The sequence below is a fragment of the Pleurodeles waltl genome, chromosome 1_2 (genome assembly GCF_031143425.1).
Source record: "Pleurodeles waltl isolate 20211129_DDA chromosome 1_2, aPleWal1.hap1.20221129, whole genome shotgun sequence".
Taxonomy (NCBI): domain Eukaryota; kingdom Metazoa; phylum Chordata; class Amphibia; order Caudata; family Salamandridae; genus Pleurodeles; species Pleurodeles waltl.
In genome coordinates this window covers 1,117,542,699-1,117,563,198 of record NC_090437.1, presented here as the reverse complement: position 1 = coordinate 1,117,563,198, position 20,500 = coordinate 1,117,542,699, and positions in this window count along the sequence as shown.

Genomic DNA, 20,500 nt, shown 5'->3' with positions numbered 1-20,500 from the left:
CAGAACTGAAACACATTCCTTTTGTTAGTTCTATAGCTCATTTGTTTTAGAACAATTTCTTTTAAACATAAAAAAACAACCCCCAAAAAGTTTACAAAAGTTACAAAAAACACAAAAGGTTCTTGTTAGAATATAGCTATACAGCTGGAAATGTTAGTGAATGCCTGAGTGTGTATTTGGGTGTCTCAGTATATGTGGCAGTGTCTGCCAGGGTATATTAGTCTATGCATGAGAATGTGTGTGGGTGTGTCAGTGTATGCATAAGTGTTTGCCTAGGTGTATCACTGTGTGCATCAACATCTGTCTGGGTATGTTAGTGTATATATCAGTGTGTGCCTGGGTGTGCCAGTGTCTGTATGGGAATATGCCTGCATGTATTAGTGTATGCGTCAGTGTGTGCCTGGGTATGTTATTGTATGCATCAGTGTCTGCCTGGATGTCTTAGTGTATGGATGAGTGTGTGTTTACGTGTGTCACTGAATGCATCAGTGTGTTCCTAGGTGTATCAGTATATATATTTGTGTGTGACTGGTGTGTCAGTGTATTCATCATTGTGTGTCTGGGTGTGCATAAGTGTGTGCCAGAATGTGTTAGTGTATGCATCAGTGTGATCCTGGATGTGTCAGTGTGTTCATCAGTATGGGAATGAGTGAATGCATCAGAGTGCCCCTAGGTGTGTCAGTATATGCGGAAGTGTGTGTTTGTGTGTCTCAGTGTATGCATTAGTGTGTGCTAGGGTTTGTCAATATATGTCTCAGTGTGTGCCTGGGTGTCTCAGTGTTTGCATGAATGCATGACAGGGTGTGTCAGTGAATGTGTCAGTGTGTGCCTGGGTGTGTTAGTGTATGTTTCAATGTGTACCTGGGTGTGCCAGTGTATGCACCGTATGTGTCAGTGTGTGCCTCGGTGCTCTAGTGTATGTATCACAGTGTGTCTGGGTGTGTGTGAGTGTATGTATCAGTGTATGCCTGGGAGGGTGAGTGTATGTGTCAGTGTATGCTTGGGTTTGTCAGTTTATGCATCAGTGTGTGAATGGCTGTGTCAGTGTATGCATCAGTGTGTGCTTGTGCGTGTTAGTGCATGTATCAGAGTGAACCTAGATGTGTCAGTGTATATACTAGTATGTGTCTGGGTATGTTAGTGTGTGCTTCAGAGTGTGCCTGTCTGTCTTAGTGTATACATCACTATGAGCCTGGGTGTGTCAGTATATGTATAAGTATATAGTTGGATATGTTAGTGTGTGCATGAGCAAGTGCTTGGGTGTCTCAGTGTGTGCCAGGGTGTATTAGTGTATGCATGAGAGTGTGCATGGGTGTGTCAGTGTAAGCATTAGTGTGTGCCTGTGTGTATCACTGTGGGCATCAGCAACTGGGTATGTTAGTATGTGTACCAGTGTGAGCTTGGTTGTTTCAGTGTATGCATGAGAGTATGCCTGGGTGTGTCAGTGTAAATATTAGTGTGTGCCTGGGTGTATCACTGTGTGCATCAGTGTCGGTCTGAGTGTGATACTGTATGTATCAGTGTGTGCTTGGGTGTATCAGTGTATGTATGGGAGTATGCCTGGGCGTGTCAGTGTAAGCATTAGTGTGTGCCTGGGTGTGTCATTGTATGCATCAGTGTATACCTGGGCGTGTCAGTGTATGTATTAGTGTCTACCTGGATGTCTTAGTGCACGGATCAGTGTGTGCTTTCTATGAATATGCAAAGGTACAAATCACCTGGAAGCTCCGCCCGCTTGGCCCAGCACTGTCCACCTTAGTAATATGCAAAGGTCTTCCTGCCTTTTACCAGGATGATGGACAGATTACCATTCCTGCATATTTTGGTGGTGCATTCTTGATGTCGAGGAACATGAGAACAAAACAAAGAAACACTTATGCCAAATAGACAGGAGGAATGACCCTGGTTTCGTGGAGATTTACAGCTTTACTATCCTGCTGGCCTCTTTGTAGTTGGATTTATAATATCACAGAAGTTTGGAGAAAGAAGCATGATGAACAATCACTTTGCTAAAAGCACACAAGGTCGTCTGGAGACATGCCCTTGAGGGCTGTAGTACAAAATACAAATTGGACATTTACCCGACTAGAGAGCACTTACTAACTAACCTGAAGAAAGTACTTCAGATGGGTAGACATTTTGTGGAAGACTGTGGACTCTTGTTGGATAAATGGGCATGTGTGGTTCCTTTGTGGCCAAGTATCTCACGCAGCTACTGACACACCCACTTAGTCACTCACAGACCCCCTCAGGCTCATGCACCCACTCACAGACTCGCTCAGAGACTCATGCACTTTCACAAAGGCCTACTCAGAAACGTATGCATTCACTCAGAGACTCATGTACCCACTCACAGACATACTCAGACACTCACACATCCTCTCTCAGACCTACTCAGAGACTCACATACCCACTCACAGACCTTTCCAAAGACCCATGCACCCCCTCACAGACTGACTCAGAGACTCACGCAGCCACTCACAGACTCACTCAGAGACTCACGCAACTGCTCACAGACCCACTCAGACGCTTACACACCCACTCACAGACTCACACACTTATTCACAGACCCAATTAGACACTCATGCACCCATTCACAGACCTACTCAGACACTCTTGCACCTACTCACAGACTCACTCAGACTTTCACACAACCACTCACAGACCCACACAGGCACTCATACACCCACTCACACAGACACTCTCACAGCCTCTCTCTCACCCAGAGACTCCCTCTCACACCTACTCTCACACCAAGATAGACACTCTCACACCCACTCACACCCATATAGACACTCTTACCCCCCCTTTCACACCCAGACAGACACTGTCACACCCACTCTCTCACCCAGAGACACCCTCTCAAACCTATTCTCACATCCAGGTAGACAGGCCCTGTGGCCAACGCACACTGCACACGGTCGAAGGCCATGCGCAGCATGGGATTGGGTAGTTATAGAGGATAGGCTGCAAGGGCTGTAACCAAGCCCAGCCCGCATGTACAAAAATTAGAATTGCTTTATGTTAAAAAACTGAAATTCACTGAAAAAAACAAAGGTTACAGGGCAATTATAGTTAGGTTCTGAATTTACTCCTAACAAAACCTTATAAATTCAGCAGTTGAAGTTAGAGTTATTTCAAGTAACTACAGCTTGCGCTCTTAGGTAACTATAACTCGGGCACTCACCATGCTCTGCTAATTACCTCATATATTGCAGCACACATGACAACTTCTATAACATTATTAAAAATATAAATGGTGCATTACCACTCAAATTATGAGGAAAAAACTTTGCATGGGGAGATGCAAGTTATAGTTACCTTAAGGCGCAAGTTACAGTTACTCTCCCCAAACACTTTGCCTGCTTACCTCATATTGTTTTGGAGTTTAGACTATTTAATTTAGCATTAGATCCTAGCAGGTTTTTTAGTTCTTACTTCCATTATTTTCAATAGAAGGGTGTTACAAGTGGTTAGCGGTTAGACATCCTTAGCATGGTATTCCCATAAAATATTTTGCATTCGTCCCTCCTGTGTTGTTGAACTTGTTTTGTTGTCCCTAGGACTCTGAGCACTGTGCCACTGCTGATCAGTGCTAAAGTGTATGTGCTCTCCCCCTAAAACATGGTTTGATTGGTATATACCTAGTTGGCATATTTGATTTACTTATAAGTCCCTAGTAAAGTGCCCTGCATGTGCCCAGGGCATGTAAGTTAAATGCTGCTACTGGGCATGCAGTATTGCTTGTGTCACCCACTTCAGTAGCACTTTAAAACATATCCCAGGCCTGCCATTGCAGCTTCAATGCAGTGTTCCACTGCCATGTCAACTTAGCATTTAAAACCTCTTGCCAAGCCTTAAACTTCCCTTTTATTACATATGTCACACTAAGGTGGGTCATAGGTATCCCATAGGGCAGCGTATTATATAATAAAAAGGCAGGACATATACTTTTAAGTTTTACACATCCTAGTAGTCAAATACTCTCAGAAGTGTTTTTCACTAGCCTGCCCTTCCGGGGGATAACATTTACGATTCCTTATTATATTTATTAAGCTGGAATTCCTGACTGGCAACGTGTAGACCTGTCATGTTTAGTACCTATGGAATTTGTAAAGATAACTTATCTTTAATGGTAAAGTCAGATTATTGTGACCCTTTTGAAAAAAACACTTTTAGAAAGCTGCCATGATCCTGCTCTTAGCCCAATGGACATCTGGGGTGGGGTGACAGCTGGACTTGAACATTCCCTCTAGACAGCCACACACAAAGGGAGCTTAAGTGTGAGTGATGGGCCATCAAAATCCTGATGGGCCATCCTGGGCAGGATGGGAGGGAGGAACTAGCCACAGGCTCACACTTACACCTGAATAGGCTGTGCCATCACCCCACACAAAGGATTGCTTAACCCGGTGTTGTGAGTCTGGAGCCAGGGCAGAAAAGGAGGCCCTCTGTGCACTTCAGAGCCAATCTTTGAAGTCTCTCACACTTCATAGGCATCACTGGGTATAAGAACTGGACTTCTGACCCAATTCAGTACACTTCTGAACCTGTGGATAATCTGTCAGGAAGAAGGACTGCTGTGCTGCTACAAGGAATGTTACTCTGATGGATTGCTGCTCTGGAAGGACGGCTGTCTTGTTTGCTAACCTGCTGTCTGCTTCCCTCCTTGAATGGGTGAGAAGGACTGGACCCATAACACTTGAACAGTGTGACCCCAAGCCTTTGCTGGCTTCCCTTCTGTTCTTCTGAAGTCTAAAGGACACAACAGAATTCCAACTCCTCACCTACAGCACCTGGCCTCTGCCATCTGTGAGTCTTGCCCTTGCAAGTGGTGCCAATCCAGTTCTGGGCTCTTAGAAGTGGGTATAAAGTGCTGCTCTAGTCCAGAATCCATGACATTGACTTTGTGCAGCTCAGAACCGGTGTATCAACCTCATCCCAAGGATCAATGATGCATCCCCTCCTTTGTTCCTAGCATCTTATTCTCGACATCGACACATCTGCAAACCAAGGTACTGTTTTAGTGGGCCAAGGCTAGGCCCTAGACCTAACCCATGCTCCATCGCAGTTGGCTTGACTGTTCAAAGTTGACCGGGTCTAGCCTGACCAGATAGCCCTGGTCAACAGTTTATGCTACTAAGCACTACAATTACGATTATTCTTTAAATATTCACATCTGTCACACACTCACCAGGTCCCAACCACAGAGGTGACACTGGAGCCGATGCTGGACCTCTTATCCTTCGCAGGACGATGCAGGATACATCAACAGAACTCCTAGATCCTGCACCTTCCTAGGGGAAGGGGGGCTGGGACAAAATAAGAAAAGAGAGACTTGCGGTAATGGATCTGCTCAGTGACTGTACAATACTGCTTAAGAGGATGTGTCTCTCCTGAGACCTTCTGTGTTTGCAAAGGTCTACAGGACCAGAACCACTGGTTTTGTGAAGACACAATATACTGAGACCAACAAGAAGAGGCAATTACCATCATTACACTAGCAAGCCTCTACTTATATTATCAATGCATTAACTTCCACAACAAACACTTACCAATTTCTTCAAAATCACAGCATGAGAGCAGGATCACCAAGTTTCTGATAAGAATCTCTGAAACTCTCAAGGATAAACATAAAATACTAATTGGAGCCTCTGACACTCCCAGGGTAAACCTAAAACATACATTGGAGTTACTGGCACTCCCAAGATTACACTCAGAACATAGGTTAGGCACACTTTCAAGGTTATACTCGGAACATGGGTTGGATATACTAACATTCACAATGTTAAACTCAGAACATAGGTTGGAGTTACTGGCACTTGTAAGGTTACACTCGGTACATAGGTTGGAGTTACTTGCACGCCATGGTTACACTCAGAACAAAGGTTGGAGTCACTGACACTCCCAAGGTTACACTCAGAACATAGGTTGGAGTTAGGGACACTCCCAAGGCATGCTAGAAACAGAGATTGGAGTTTACAAGATTCACACTAATATCAATCTCTCTAAAAGCACATTCTTTTGACACTTCTGTTCATCAGATGAACACAGAATTAGGGCCCTCATTACATCCCTGGCGGTCGGTGATAAAGCAGGGGTAATACCACCAACAGGCGAGCGCTAAAACAAAAATAATTATGACAGCGCGGAAACTGCTCAGACAGACAGCTACTTTAACACACCGATCGGCAGGGCAGTAGCAGCAAGTACCACGGCGGTAACCGCCAACAGCCAGGCGGAAGACAATGTAAGGCCCATTGTATTATGACAGGCCTATCCATCACCTTTTCCGGGGTGGTACCAACGACATCAAAAGCACTGCGGAAACAGAACACAGAAGTCAAAGGGTTCACTTCTGGAGACTCAGGGCACAACGACAACTCAATGGAGCCCGAGTTGCACATCTTCCCGATGCTCATCTACCTTTTCCTGCATTATGAGCAGCAAATTCGTCGAAGACGACCACGGTGAGTACTGCTGCCTAGCACACAAGGGAGGAGGGAGGAAAAAGAGAGTGACATACACACGCAACACCCCCACCCCCAACACCATACACACAAACAGAAGCACAAACTTTACATATTCACCCCGCACCCCTCAGGAATATTGCAAGGACAAAATGATTGGAAGAAAGTGAGTGTAATATGATAAAATAACATGAATAAGTACATTAAATTACAAGTGTATATACATATTTACAAATGCAGGGACACATCACATAGGCCACGGCCCCACCTCACTCCTGCAACAACACGGAGAGAACACTGCAGGGGCATCAGGTGGAAAATACACAGGCACCTCAGGGGGACGGAGAATGGGGGGGCACCTCAGCCGCAAGATGGTACAACACCGCTGGTCCTGGAGGGGGCTACATGCCCTGCACGATGTCCTGGGGAGTGCAAGGCCACAGTCTCTCTAGTGGATGGCTTCTTCCACTGGTTCTGGAGGGGGCATTGTGCCCAATGTGCTTCATCCTGGGAAGGATGCGGTGAGGGGATGGCTTCTTCCACTGTGCCCAGTGTGCTTCATCCTGGGAAGGATGCGGTGAGTGGATGGCTTCTTCCACTGGTTCTGGACGGGGCATTGCGCCCAGTGTGCTTCATCCTGGGAAGGATGCGTGAGTGGATGGCTTCTTCCACTGGTTCTGGAGGGGGCATTGTGTCCAGTGTGCTTCATCCTGGAAAGGATGATTTGAGTGGATGGCTTCTTTCACTGGTTCTGGAGGGGGCATTGTGCCCTGTGATGCAGATCTTGGGGAGTGCAAGGTCACAGTCTCTCACCTGGGTGTTACACCTTTAGGATTTGCAGGGTCCAGGACGCACTACAGCCCACGGAGGCAGGACTACACACTGCCCGCTGGCGGTGACGGCTGCTCAGTGGTGGGAGTGGCGGGGCTGGTGTCGGGGCTGGCAGTGGTGGGGGTAGGCTCGGACGGCTGCCCACTGGGGCTGCTGCTGCTGGCAGTGGTGCTGATGGCGGTGGAGGTGGCGATGCAGGTGGCGATGCCGGCAGTGGTGGGGGTAGGCTCCAGCCCTTCCCCTGCAGCCTCGGATGGCTGCCCACTGGGGATGCTGCTGCTGGCAGTGGTGCTGGTAGCTGTGCTGGCAGTGGTGGGGGCAGGCTTCAGCCCTTCCCCTGCAGTCTCGGACGGCTGCCCACTGGGGCTGCTGCTACTGGCAGTGGTGCTGGTGGCGGTGGCAGTGCTGGCAGTGGTGGGGGGTGCTCCAGCCCTTCCCCTGCTGCCTCAGACGCCTGCCCACTGGGGCTGCTGCTGCTGGCAGTGGTGCTAGTGGCGGAGCTGGTGGCGGTGCTGGCAGTGGTAGGCTCCAGCCCTTCCCCTCCAGCCTGCTGGTAGGGCGGTGCTGGTATGCGGGTGGCAGCTGTACCTGTAGTTGGGGAGGCCACAGAGGTATCCGCCACCACCAGGGAGCTTCCATCGGAGTAGGTATCATTGTCCGAACTGTCCCCTCCTGTCACCGCCGTGGTGCTCCCCTCACGCTCCGATGCTAATGCACAGAAGGACAGGGTGACAAAACAAAAAGGGGGAGGGGGAAGAGACACAGGATACACTTGGTCAATGGCTGCAACAACACTACCGTTGGCCTACACGACACACACACACACAAAGGGAACAGCCCTACGCATTAGGCAATGCACTACCAGTCACAATGCTAGTCACCAGGCCATGGATAGTAATACCCAACGACAATAACAGCATACCTGAGACCCACAGACCCCTGCCCAGTAGTGGATGCCTACTAGCTTGGTTGGAGGTGGTTCACATCATACCCTGCCCAACATTGGACCTACCCTGCAATGTCCGGCCTGACCTAGGGGCACCCACAGGCCAACATCCCCACCCGGAGACCACCCCACCACGCTCAAGTAGTAACTTGGGAAACTGTACTCACCCCCTTGTGTCTGCTATGATGCCCTCAAGCGCCCATCCAGCTCCGGATAGGCCACCGCCAGCATGCGGGCCATCAGAGGGGTCGGGGTTCGACGGGCACCCCTTCCTCGTTAGGAGGCCATCCCGAGCTGGGCATCCGCTGTCTTCCTTGGCCAGCGTCCCAGGTCCTCCCACCGTTTGCGACAGTTGGTGCTCCGTCTGCGATAGACCCCCAGGGTCCGCACATCCTTGGCGATGGCACGCCATATACCCTTTTTCTGATCGGCGCTGAACTGCAGAAATATACACATAGGAAAAGGTATCAGTCCGACCGTCTGCCCAGATACACTCATGTCCCACCATAGCCCTCCCATCCCCTTACGGACAGACATTGCCCACCATACATGCAGCACGCAGCCCAGGGCCCTTCCACCAAACCCCCACCCTACATGAGGACCTCACACACAGCACTCCATGCATTCATGCCCTATGCATCATGCTCACATTGTACTCACCTGTTGGTCTGGAGGCTCATACAGCATTCGGTACTAAAGTAGGACCCTATCCACCAGTCTCTCCAACCCCACAGTGATGAAAGCAGAGACACTTTCCCCAGTCACACGAGCCATGGTCGGTTCCAGACACAGGTCCAGACACAGGTCACAGAAGCAGTGTAGGTCCTTTCCTGTTGAAGGTCAGGTAGCAAGTGGGTGAACAGATAGAAAATGGCGGCCATGTCCACAGCGGTACGTACCATCACCGCGGGCGTACATCACCATTGGCCACTGTAACCCATAGGGCCCAATGGGATCCAATGAGGAGTTGCACATCGGTTTTCGACTGCCTCCCTCAACGGCACACAATGTCCGCGGATTACCTCATTTCCACCCGTCCCTCCATACAGGACAGGCGGATGCCATTTCAGGGGGGGGGCAGGCTGTGGCACCTAACTGCGTCACAGGACACATAGGCACCATTTGGGCCTATGCAACAATATTGCGTTACAGTCACAACATACAATGCAGTGTAGTGTTTGAAAATATGGACTACTGACCAGCTACTCACCGTTTGCCCCCTAGATTGCAATCGCTGCGGATGAATAGGAGATGGAGACATCCCCCCATGTACAGACCCCTGATGGACTTGGCAACAATAGAGGACAGGCACAGTATCCTCACCTATAGAATAGACAGGGCCACAATCACAGAGCTGTGTGACCAATTGGAACCTGACCTGATATCTGCTATCCGTCAGCCCACCGGGATCCCCCCTCTTGTGCAAGTCCTATCTGTGCTCCATTTCCTGTCAAGTGGTTCTTTCCAAGTGACATTGGGCTTGGCAACAGGAATGTCTCATCAATTATTCTCAACAATGCTGACCAGAGTCTTATCTACCCTGATTTAACACATGTGCAGCGACATCGTTTTCCCCCAGGTGGAAGATCTGGCCACAGTAAAAGCTGATTTCTATGCTATGGGACATATCCCCAACATAATTGGGGCGATTGATTGTACACATATTGCATTTGCCCCCCTCCCCCAGTGAAATTAACAGGTGTTCAGAAATTGAAAGAGCTTTCACTCTATGAATGTGCAGACAGTGTGCCTAGTGGACCAGTACATCTCCCATATCATTGCTAAGTAACCTGGGTCTGTGCATGATGCCTTTATCCAGAGGAATAGCAGCATCCCAAATGTGATGGCTTAACTCCAGATGCACAGGGTGTGGCTAATAGGTGAGCCCTGGTTCCCACCCAGTGGATGTTGGTGTATGGGTATGGTCTGGGCCCTAAGAGTTAGTGCGTGGCTAACAGTTATCCCTCGATATTTGCAGGTGACTCTGGTTACCCCAACCTCTCATGGCTACTGACCCCTGTGAGGAATCCCAGGACAAGGGCAGAGGAACGTTACAATGAGGCACATGGGTGAACGCGACGAATAATAGAAAGGACATTCGGCCTCCTGAAGGCCAGGTTTTGTTGCCTCTATCTAACAGGTGGATCCCTATTCTGCTCACCCAAGAAGGTGTGCCAGATCATCGTGGCATGCTGTATGTTGCACAACCTTGCCTTAAGTCTGCAGGAGGATGAGGCTGGAGATGGGCATGTAGCAGCAATGGACCCTGTGGAAAGTGAAGAGGAGGAGGCAGAGGATGAGGACAACAGAAGTCCTATTATAAGGCAGTACTTCCAATGACACACAGGTAAGACACTGTAATTACACTTTACATTGACAGTTTTGTATTTGACATTGTCAATGGCAGGCTGATTTTCCCACTTCTATGGCCACTTACTGTACCCTTTGGCATCTCTATTTTCAGATATTTGTGTCCCACTATCACTCCTGGTGTGTTGACTGTAGCCAACTACAGGTCATTCCTATGTATACAATACTGTACAGTTATATTGCAGTGTTGAAAGCTTGTTAAACAAATACATGGTTAAATGTTTTGACAAACTCCATACTTACATTGATTCAAATGGTGTTTATTTAAATCTAATGATTAGAGGGGGATGTGCAATGGGCTGGGGTGATGATGGAGGAAAGTCCAGGATAGAGTCCAGTCTATTTGTATCACAGGTGCATTGTCCAAGGGGGCATAGGAAGTGGAGCAATGGCAGTTCAAGGTGGACAGGGTGACAGAGTGGGACACAAGGATGACACTCAGGAGAGTCTTATTTCCTGGCGGGGGTCTTGGCAATGTTCTCTGGCTTCTGCCTGGATCGCAGGGACCATTTGCGGGGTGGTTCTCTTTCTGCAGGGGTTGGGGTACTGGTGGCCTGGTGTTTCTGTGGGGGGGCATCCTGTCCACTAGCGGCAGCGGAAGTGGAAGGCTGTTCATCGTTGTGGCTAGTGTCAGGGACCCAGTGGTGTGCCACTGCCTCCCTCATGGTGTTGGCCAGAGTTGCTGTCATCACTGTGGGCCTCTTCTGGAGGTGGACTGGAAGTTGCTGGCACCTCCTTTCCGGTGCTGTTGGGTGGGGGACCTGTGGGGATGTAAATGTAGTGTTATTGTTTCAGTGTGTGTCATCTTGTGCATGGGTGTGTTGCCCTGTATGGTTGTTATTGCCCTGGCAGCTTTGCCTTGTGTGAGTAGTGATTTTGTGGGCTAGGTGATTCTTTCTAATGTGCATGCTTTAGTGATGGGTTTCCATGCAGGTCTGTGATGGGGTCCGTGCATTGGGGTTACATGCAGGGCTTGGTATTGGGAGGGGTGGGTTGTGATGATGAGGTATGTGGGAGGTGGTGGAGTGAACGGAATGAGGGTAAGGGTAGGGGTATGTGATGGCATGCAGGTGGGGGGTGATAGTAATAGAGATTTGACTTACCAGAGTCCAGTCCTCCTCCTACTCGTGCCAGGCCCTCAGGATGCATGATTGCCAAGATTTGTTCCTCTCATGTTGTTAGTTGGGGGGGAGGAGGTGGGGGTCCACTGCCAGTCCTCTGTACAGCTATTTGGTGTCCTGCTGCTGTGGAACGCATCTTCCCCCGTAGATCATTCCACCTCTTCCTGATGTCATCCCTTGTTCTGGGGTGCTGTCCCACGGCGTTGACCCTGTCCACGATTCACTGCCATAGCTCCATCTTCCTTGCAATGGACGTCTGCTGCACCTGTGATCCGAATAGTTGTGGCTCTACCCGGATGATTTCCTCCAGCATGACCCTTAGCTCCTCCTCAGATTCAGAGAACCTGGGATGTCGTTGCGGTGCCATGGATGTATTGTGGGTGGTGTGGGTGAGGGTGTGTGGGGTGCTGTGTTGGGGTGTGTAATGTAAGGTGCGTGGATGGTGTATAGGTGATGGTGGTGTGTGTCTGTGGTCCTGTCTGTGGTTTTGCTATCTCTCTTGTCACACTTGTTTGTAATGGTAAAGGGTTGTGGGTATTGTGTGTGTGTGTTTTATAGTGGTGTGTGGGTGTGGTGTATTCGGACCGCCAGGTCTTGAGGACCATTCAGCATTCCGGAAGTGAGGTGATGGTCCGGAGGTGCATGGGGAGGCTGTTCCAGGTTTTTCTTTTGATGTGAGAGGAGCGTCCTCCAGTTGTGCTTCAGTAGATGCTGGGAGTTTGAGCAAATGAAAGGAAGACAGAGCGCAGTCTTCTCAATGGTTGGTGGAATTTCAGGCAGTGGTTAAGGTATGTGTATCCTTGGTTGTGCAAAGCCTTGTATGCATAGATCAGCAGCTTGAATTGGCACCTCTTTCTGTACAGGGAGCCAGGGGAGTTGCCTGAGGTGGGATGTGATGTGGGTTAATCGGGAAAGGTGAGGATGAGTTTGGCTGTGGCATTCTGTGTGGTCTGAATTCTCTGAAGGAGGTGTGTGGTGATTTGTATTTAGAGGGCATTGTCATAGTCAACTCGGCTGGTGATGAGTGCCTGTGTCATGGTGTATCTAGAGTGTAGGGGTAGCCACTTGTAGATCTTACGTAGCATGCACAAAGTGAGGAAGCAGGTGGAGGAGACGGCATTGATCTGTGATTTAATGGTAAGCTTGCTGCTAATGATGATTCTGAGGTTTCTGGCATGGTCGGATGGAGTGAGTGCGGATCTTAGGTCTGATGACCTCCATGAGTCGTTCCACGTGTTTCTGTTGTTGCCAAAGATCAGTACTTTCATCTTGTCTGTGTTAATCTGGAGGCAGTTGTTCTTCATCCAATCAGCAACGCTTGTCATGCATCTGTGGAAGTTGGTTCTGGTGGTGGAGGAGTCGTCTGTGAGAGGATGAGTTGGGTATCGCTTGAGTAAGAAATTATGTTGAGACTGTGGGGCCTGACGATGTTGGCCAGCGGTGTCATTCATACATTTAAGAGCATGGGGCTGAAGGATGAGTCCTCGGGGATTCTGGTGAGGAAGGAGGTGATCCACCTGCGTGTGTCCCCTTGGATGCCGATGTAGTGGAGTCTTTCTATTAGCATGTGGGGAGATACGGAGTGGAAGGCTGCCGAGAGATCGAGGAGGAGCAAAGCTGCTGTTTTTCCTCAGTCGAGGAGGGTTTGGATGTTATCAATGACTGCGATCAGTGCAGTTTTGGTGCTGTGATTGCTGCAGAAGCCAGTTTGGGAGGCATCAAGTAGCTGATTCTGCTCCAGGTATGTCATGAGTTGTTGATGATCTTTTCCAGTACCTTCACTGGGAATGGGAGCAGGGAGTTGGCCAGTAGTTTTGGGGTTCGCTGGGGTTGGCAGAGTTTTTTGAGCAGTGGTCTTGTCTTAGACTCCTGTTGTAGTAAAAAGACAGCTGGATTTTGGGCAGCACCATCTAGTATGGAAGACTGAGTCTGATCCCATACCGTGTGACAGCAGTCAGCTTAACCTTTCTAGCTAGCTAGCAGCACCTCACCAATACCAAAGGAAGAGTGATTTGTGGCAGCCTGTCACATGCCACTTAGACTCCTCAGGGAAGTTGTGGTGGAACAGATCGTACCCCTTTCTCTCAGTTATACAAGGCTCATCCATGCAAAGACAAACAGAAGCAGAATCTTGTTTCAATATATATTTAATTCAAGCAACTGAATTTTTTCGTAAAAAGGCATGAATTGTGATTATGAGGATAATGCAACACAGCGTTATTACTGCAACAACCAGGAAAATGAAACACAACAAGAGTCCCACCATAATGTCTCAATAATGTGTCTAACATTCTTACCTACACTACTAAGTTTCTACATGAGAAATTAGCATTGTAGCCCTATTTGGCCCTTTTGGTCCCAGGAGAGAAGGCCAACCCCCATACCTGTGTTCAGAGGTGAAAAAGAGGTCTATTAGTCTGCTGGGAGTCCTCCCACATAGATAAAGAGGAACCTAAAAGTTTCAGTAGAAATGTTTCAGAAGAAACTGTGACAACATGCAGCATGAGATGGAAAGCTGGCTGGAATGTCCCAGTAAGATGTTGTGCGCAGTGTGATGTTTTATAATAAAATATCTGTTATTCTGAGAACTGACCTGGTGTGACAACACATATTTTTTCTGTGTAGGGTAGACAATGCACTCTTTGGACCGACAATGCAGCAATCCGGCAACTATTGTGTACAGCCTTGAGTTGAGCGCAGGATGAATATGTCATAAAGAAGTAAATGACGAATTCTGCGTGGATGGGTAATTGATAAAAGAATGAAAACCATCTCCACTAAAATTAAGCTTTGCTAAAATAATGAAATGAATAAAAGCAAAACATAAATAGCTGAGAATGCACAGGTTTCAGACCCAGGGCTAAAGAATGGGCCCATGTAAATGCTAAAATAATCCCACAACAGTCTGACTTCAACGTGTTCCCATGCATTGGGAAATGTTGTGGACATGATAGAGGTGTTGTGCAGAATGGTTAGTTCCTGGCCCATCGTTTGGTTTCCAAGGTTGAAGATGTGTGGGCATGGGTCTGTGGGAGCTCTCGAGTGGATGGATTTCATGGTGGTGGTAATGTTCTGGGTGGAAAGGATGTTACAGGTGGTTAGAGTGTTCTTTGTGATGGTTACAGTGCTGGCGTATCTGTCAAGGAGGTCCATAGGTGTGGTTTGGGGTTTGAAGTTTCTGTATATGGTTGCGATCTTGTGGAAAAAGTCGCTGAGGCTGTTGCATAGCTCCTGTGAGGGTGCGATGTTGTTTTCACTGGCTGCTGGTTTGGAGAATTACTTAACAATGTTGAAAAATTGCTTGGTGTTGTTGGCACTGGTTTTGATGTGTGCGGCAAGGGCTGTCTTCTTTGTTGCCCTCAGCAGGTGGTAGTAGAGGTTGAGGGAGGTCTTGAAGGCTGCTCTGTCGGAGTGTCCTTGTTGTCCTGCTATCTTCCCTCAGATTTTTGCTGTCTCGTTTTACTGTTCTGAGTTCTTGGGTGTACAAGCTGGCCTTTTTGGAGGATTTTCTGTGGATGTTCCTCTTGATGGGGACAATGCTGCTGGTGCAATTGGTGATCCAGGTGTTGAAGTTTTTCACTCACTGTTTGAGGTTGGTGGAGGTAGTGGGGTTGGAGGTGTTGAGGGAGCCCACTAAGCTTGTCTGTGACATTTGGTTCTACCTCTGGTGTGGGGTGCTGGTTATCTTGGGGGTGGAGGTATGGGGGTTGGAGATGCTGAAGTGGACGATCGAGTGATCTGTCCTGTGACATTGCTGTAATGGATGTGGTTGCTGGAGGTAACAATGGGGTCCAGCTTGCGTCCTGCGCTGTGTGTGGGGTCGTGGACAATGTGGGTCAATCGGAGGCTGCTTATACTGTCGAGGAGGTGTGCAGTGTTGTTCTTGTTGGAGTCGTTGATGTGGAAATTTAGGTCACCAAGGAAGATGTAGTCCTTGGAGTCTAAGGCTAGGGACACAATGAAGTCTGCAGTGGTGTTGCTGAAGCTGGAGTGTAGGCCTGGGGGTAGGTATGTGAGGGTGCTTCTGATGGTTGTTTCGTCATCCGGTGGCACTTCGAAGTTGAGAAGTTCCCTGAGGGTGGTGGTGTTGTTGGTGGCAGTGGTGCACTGTAAAGTCTCTTTGTGGATGATAGCTATTCCTCCTCCTGACTTGTTGATACTGTCCTGGTGAATGATTTTATATTTGTCGCAAATCGCTGTGGCAATGTCTGGGGCGGATGTGGGGTTGAGCCAGGTCTCAGTGAGGAAAACGATGTCAGGTGCAAGGCTTGCAATGAGGTCCCATAATTCAGTGTAATGCTTGTATAGTGAGTGTGCATTGGGAAGGGCGTATGCAAGTTGGTGTTTTTGTTCAATCTGTGGTTGTTCGGGGTGGGGCTGGAGGGTGGGCTGGTGTGTGTGCTGGGGCAGCTGAACTGGCAGTGGGTGCAGGTGAAAGATCCTAACATGGAGTATGGTTCAGCATGGTGACAGTGCTTGTTGCGGCATTTGGGATAAAGGGTGTAGAGCTTGGCGATGGTGTATCTTTGGGGGGGTGGGAGGACCAGGGGTTGCGTGCTTGGTGCGATCCAGGTGCAGATGGGTGCAGACATGCTTGCCTTTGGCAGTCCGTCAACACATTAGTGGCGTGTCTACTGTGAGGTCGTGCTGTGGCCTGCATTAAGTAGGTCAGGGGATGGACAGGGTTTCTGTTGGCAAAAAGAATGGTGAGTGGGAAAACCCAGTCAGGAAAACATTGGTGGGAAAATCAGGCAGCTGTGGTGTCACTGGATCAGTCTGGAACAAGCAGGAACTGGAAGCCACAGGCACGTGGCAAGCTAGGTATCCATGTGCCTACTCAAACAAACAAGGAGCTCTGGAGGAAGATTATGGAGAAGGGACTGGAGACAAGTCTATAGTCTTGGATATGCTAATACTCAGGCCTGCTAACTACTATAAGAGCACTAACCTGATAGAACAGTACTTAGCATTGTCTAGTACTTTAACTGGAATCTGAATATGACAGGAGGCTCTGTGCAAGAAGCTCAAGAGGCGGTAGAATCGTAGACACTAGAAGCGTTGCAGGAGCCAGGATCACTGGAGCATCAGGAAAACTTGGAGGACTAGACCACTGGAATTTTCGGGTGACTCTGGAGGTGAGTGCAGGGATGATGTTTGAGCAGGAACAGAACAAGACCAAGCACCAATGCAGGTTCAGAACATGTATTAATGCTCAAAGAAAAGACTGTTACAGAAGGCACATGTCCCATGCCCCGTGTCCCATGGAAGCGTGGAATATTCCAATGAACCTAGGGAAAATCACGTGTTATATTCAACGGATATGAGGTCTGGTAGGTGGCAAGGCACAAGCGGTAATTGGAAACAATTACCAAACATAACAGAACCACAAGTGAATGGTAGTACAGTTCATTGGGTCAGAATGGAAGTGTTGCTTATCCTAAAAAGACATGTGATAATCTGCAAAAGTGCAAAACATACTAATCTTGCTAAGCAACAGAACAGGAAGATCAATGATTCAAGCTTCCTGGGATGGGAATCATTGAGTGCTAGAGATAGGAAGGTGCCACAAAGGAAGCATGACTTTGAGTGCCTAGGACCAGGAGCCATCCAAAGAGGAGGGTGACATGAGACTCACAAGTAAAATCCATAGCACATAGGGCACAAGAAGGTGTTGTGAACTTGCCCCTGCAAGGCACGACCTACCTGGCATGGTTTCTCAGGGTGGAGGGCATGAAGTGAATGAACTAAGCAAGAGGCATGAACATTACCAGCTGGTCCCACATGTTTTCCTTAGGACCCAACCCTTTCCATGCAATTAGATAAAACAAACAACAATAAACATGCTGTGAATCTAGAATCCTTTGGACTTCAAACTCTAGGTGACCATCTAGGGTTACAAGTGGAGGGAAAGGAGCGGGATAGGTTTGGCAAACTCTAGGGTACCATCCAGGGTTATAGGTGGAGGAGAAGGTTCGGGACAGGTTTCGGCATGATATGGTTTGAGGAAAGAAACATGGAGCATTGGGTGCACAGGAAAATCATCTGCCAATTTGGGCTGCACGTCTACAGGGTTAATTAACTTTTTAATTGGAAAGGGACCAATAAATCGAGGCTGCAATTTGAGGGCACCATGTAGTCCTAAGTTTCTTGAGACAAGCCAAACCTGATCTCCATTTTTGTATGCTGGTGGTTGTCGACGATGTTTATTAGCATTTATTTCCAACTTTAACCTGTTGTAAGTGTTGTAACACCTCTTACCTGGAGTCAGAGAGATGCTTTAAAACTTCTTGTATTTCAGGTACATTTTCAAAGTTCATGACAAAGTTTTTGGGTAACATACATGGATGCATGCCAGTTATACAACAGAAGAGGGGGACCCCAGTGGCTTATTGTAGGCAAAGTCAGAAAATATTAACAAGGATTCCCAACAATCTGGGGTAGAGGTTACAGGACATTGCAGTGCATGTTCTAAAACCTGACATACCCACTCCGCCTGTCCATCAGTGTGTGGGGGACAGGCAGGCAAGAGTCGAGCTTCAGTGTCCAGTGATGTGCAAAGATTGTGCCAAAATCTTGAAATGAACTGCAGGCTCCCATCAGACACAATGACCAAAGGAAGCTCATGCAACAGCATGATGTGTTGAATAAACAGCATGGCAAGTGTTTTGGCCATAGGTATTTCTTTATGGGCAATAAAACGTGTCATCTTGGAGGGCAGATCAATTATTACCAGATTGGTAGCATGGCCATTGGAGTTGGGAAGGTCAGTAGTAAGTTCCATGCTGATGGCATGCCAAGGATAAAGAGGTATGGGCAAAGCTGTTGAATAGCCTAGACTGGAGGGGCAGATTGAAATGCCTTGTCTTGAAAACATGTTGGGCAAGTCTGCATGCAGTCATGCATATCCTTAGACAATGTGGACCACCACAAACCATAATTGACAGTCTATTAAAATTTCTTGGATCTGTTGATGGAATGTCATGACACCCAAATTAAGGCTTCTTGTCTTAATTCTTTCATGGGGGTAGATAAGGTGGTACCATGATAAGGGAATTGATTGTGTACATGATCATCTTTTCAGTTAACCAAGGGTCGATTTCTTCCATACTCACTATCTGACTAACTCTACCCAAAAAGGATCTCTGGTCACAGAAACTTTCAATGGGTTCTGAGTGGACCGTGTTCTGGGGAGTCAATTTCTGAGTGTCCTAGCTAATATGACTCTGTTCCGCTGGCAATATCCTCTTTAAAAATAGGAAAACTGGGGTTATGTATCCTGCCGTACTGTTGTGTAGGAACCCGTCCCACAGCTATCTGTGAGGTACTCACCTTCACAAGATGAGGCTGTGCTGGGCCTAAATATCTAAATACTGGGTTCTCTTTTTTATCCATGGTCACACCCTCGGGATAGGTTCCAGGAATTCAGCAGATTGGACATGAAATGTGCCTTTACCCAATATTGCAAAAATAAAAATTTCTGTATTAGGCCCTGCAGGCGGGTAGACTTACCCGTAGGGAAGTGTTGTCTGAAGTCTATGTGGCAACCACATTTCTTATGAGGAGGTAGTTTTGTAATTTGTTGTTCATCAAAGGTGACTTGAAGGTTTGGGTCCAAGCGACGAAGCATCATCTCTTTAAGCTTTTCAAGATCATGTAAAGCCAGGTCATTACTTTCAAGGGTTAGAATAGCTGAATTAACTGCGGCACACCTGAGATAGGACATAATTATTGTCATTCTAGCAACACCAGAGAAACAAACTCTGTGCTTACAAAAAAACATCAACTAGCATTGATTCAAGAGTGCATCAACTTTATGACATTCCCCCAATAAATAGTTTGGGTGATCCATAGTTGTTAGGATTGGGGTGGTAACTGTGAAATGAACCCAACAGACTAAACTTGCTTAGCAGCAGGACAGAAAGGTCAATGATTCAGACTTCTGTGGCGAGGAATCATGGAGTGCTCAAGACAGGAAGGCACCACAGGGAAAGGATGACTTGGAGTGCTCGTGACAGGGAGGTGTCACAAGGGGAGGGTGACATGAGCCCGACAAATAAACACACAGCACATACGGCGCAAGATTGTGATAATACCTCAACTTCAACTTATTGGATAATTGCCATTTCAGCCGTGTTTATTTTTTATTAAATTAAGCTCTATTTTCTAACCAACTTTGGTATTTTTTGTGCAATGTTTTCACAGTTTTCTTGTTTGAAGTGTTGCACAAATACTTAACACCTTGCCTTTTAAGTTAAGCCTGGCTGCTCTATATCGAACTACGGGGGGTGAGCACAGGTTAATTTAGGGTGTGTATCTGATTACTATTTAGGACCTCTTTTCCATAGGATTTTTTTTTTTGGTGATATTTGATGAATCTTCGTGAAATTTTCAAATTACCAGTCAATTCAGCTGCTGGCTGAAAAGTAGTTTTGGGGTGATTAGTCAAGTGGGGACAGAGAAAAAGGAAGGAAGTCCCAAAACCTCAGAAATTCACCAAAAAAAACAGAGGTAACAGAGACATTCTAGTTAGATTTTATACACACACAAAACCACAAAAATCACCAGTTATGGTTAGCGTTATCTCAAGTCTATCATAACTAATGCTCTAAGGTAACTATAACTTGCACCCTCGCCATGCACTGCTAATTACCTCACATATTCTATCACTCATGACATCTTCTTTCACATCATTGATGATATCAGTGCAACATTTGCAGTGACAATATTGATGAGAAAAATATGCATAGCGAGAGTGCGAGTTA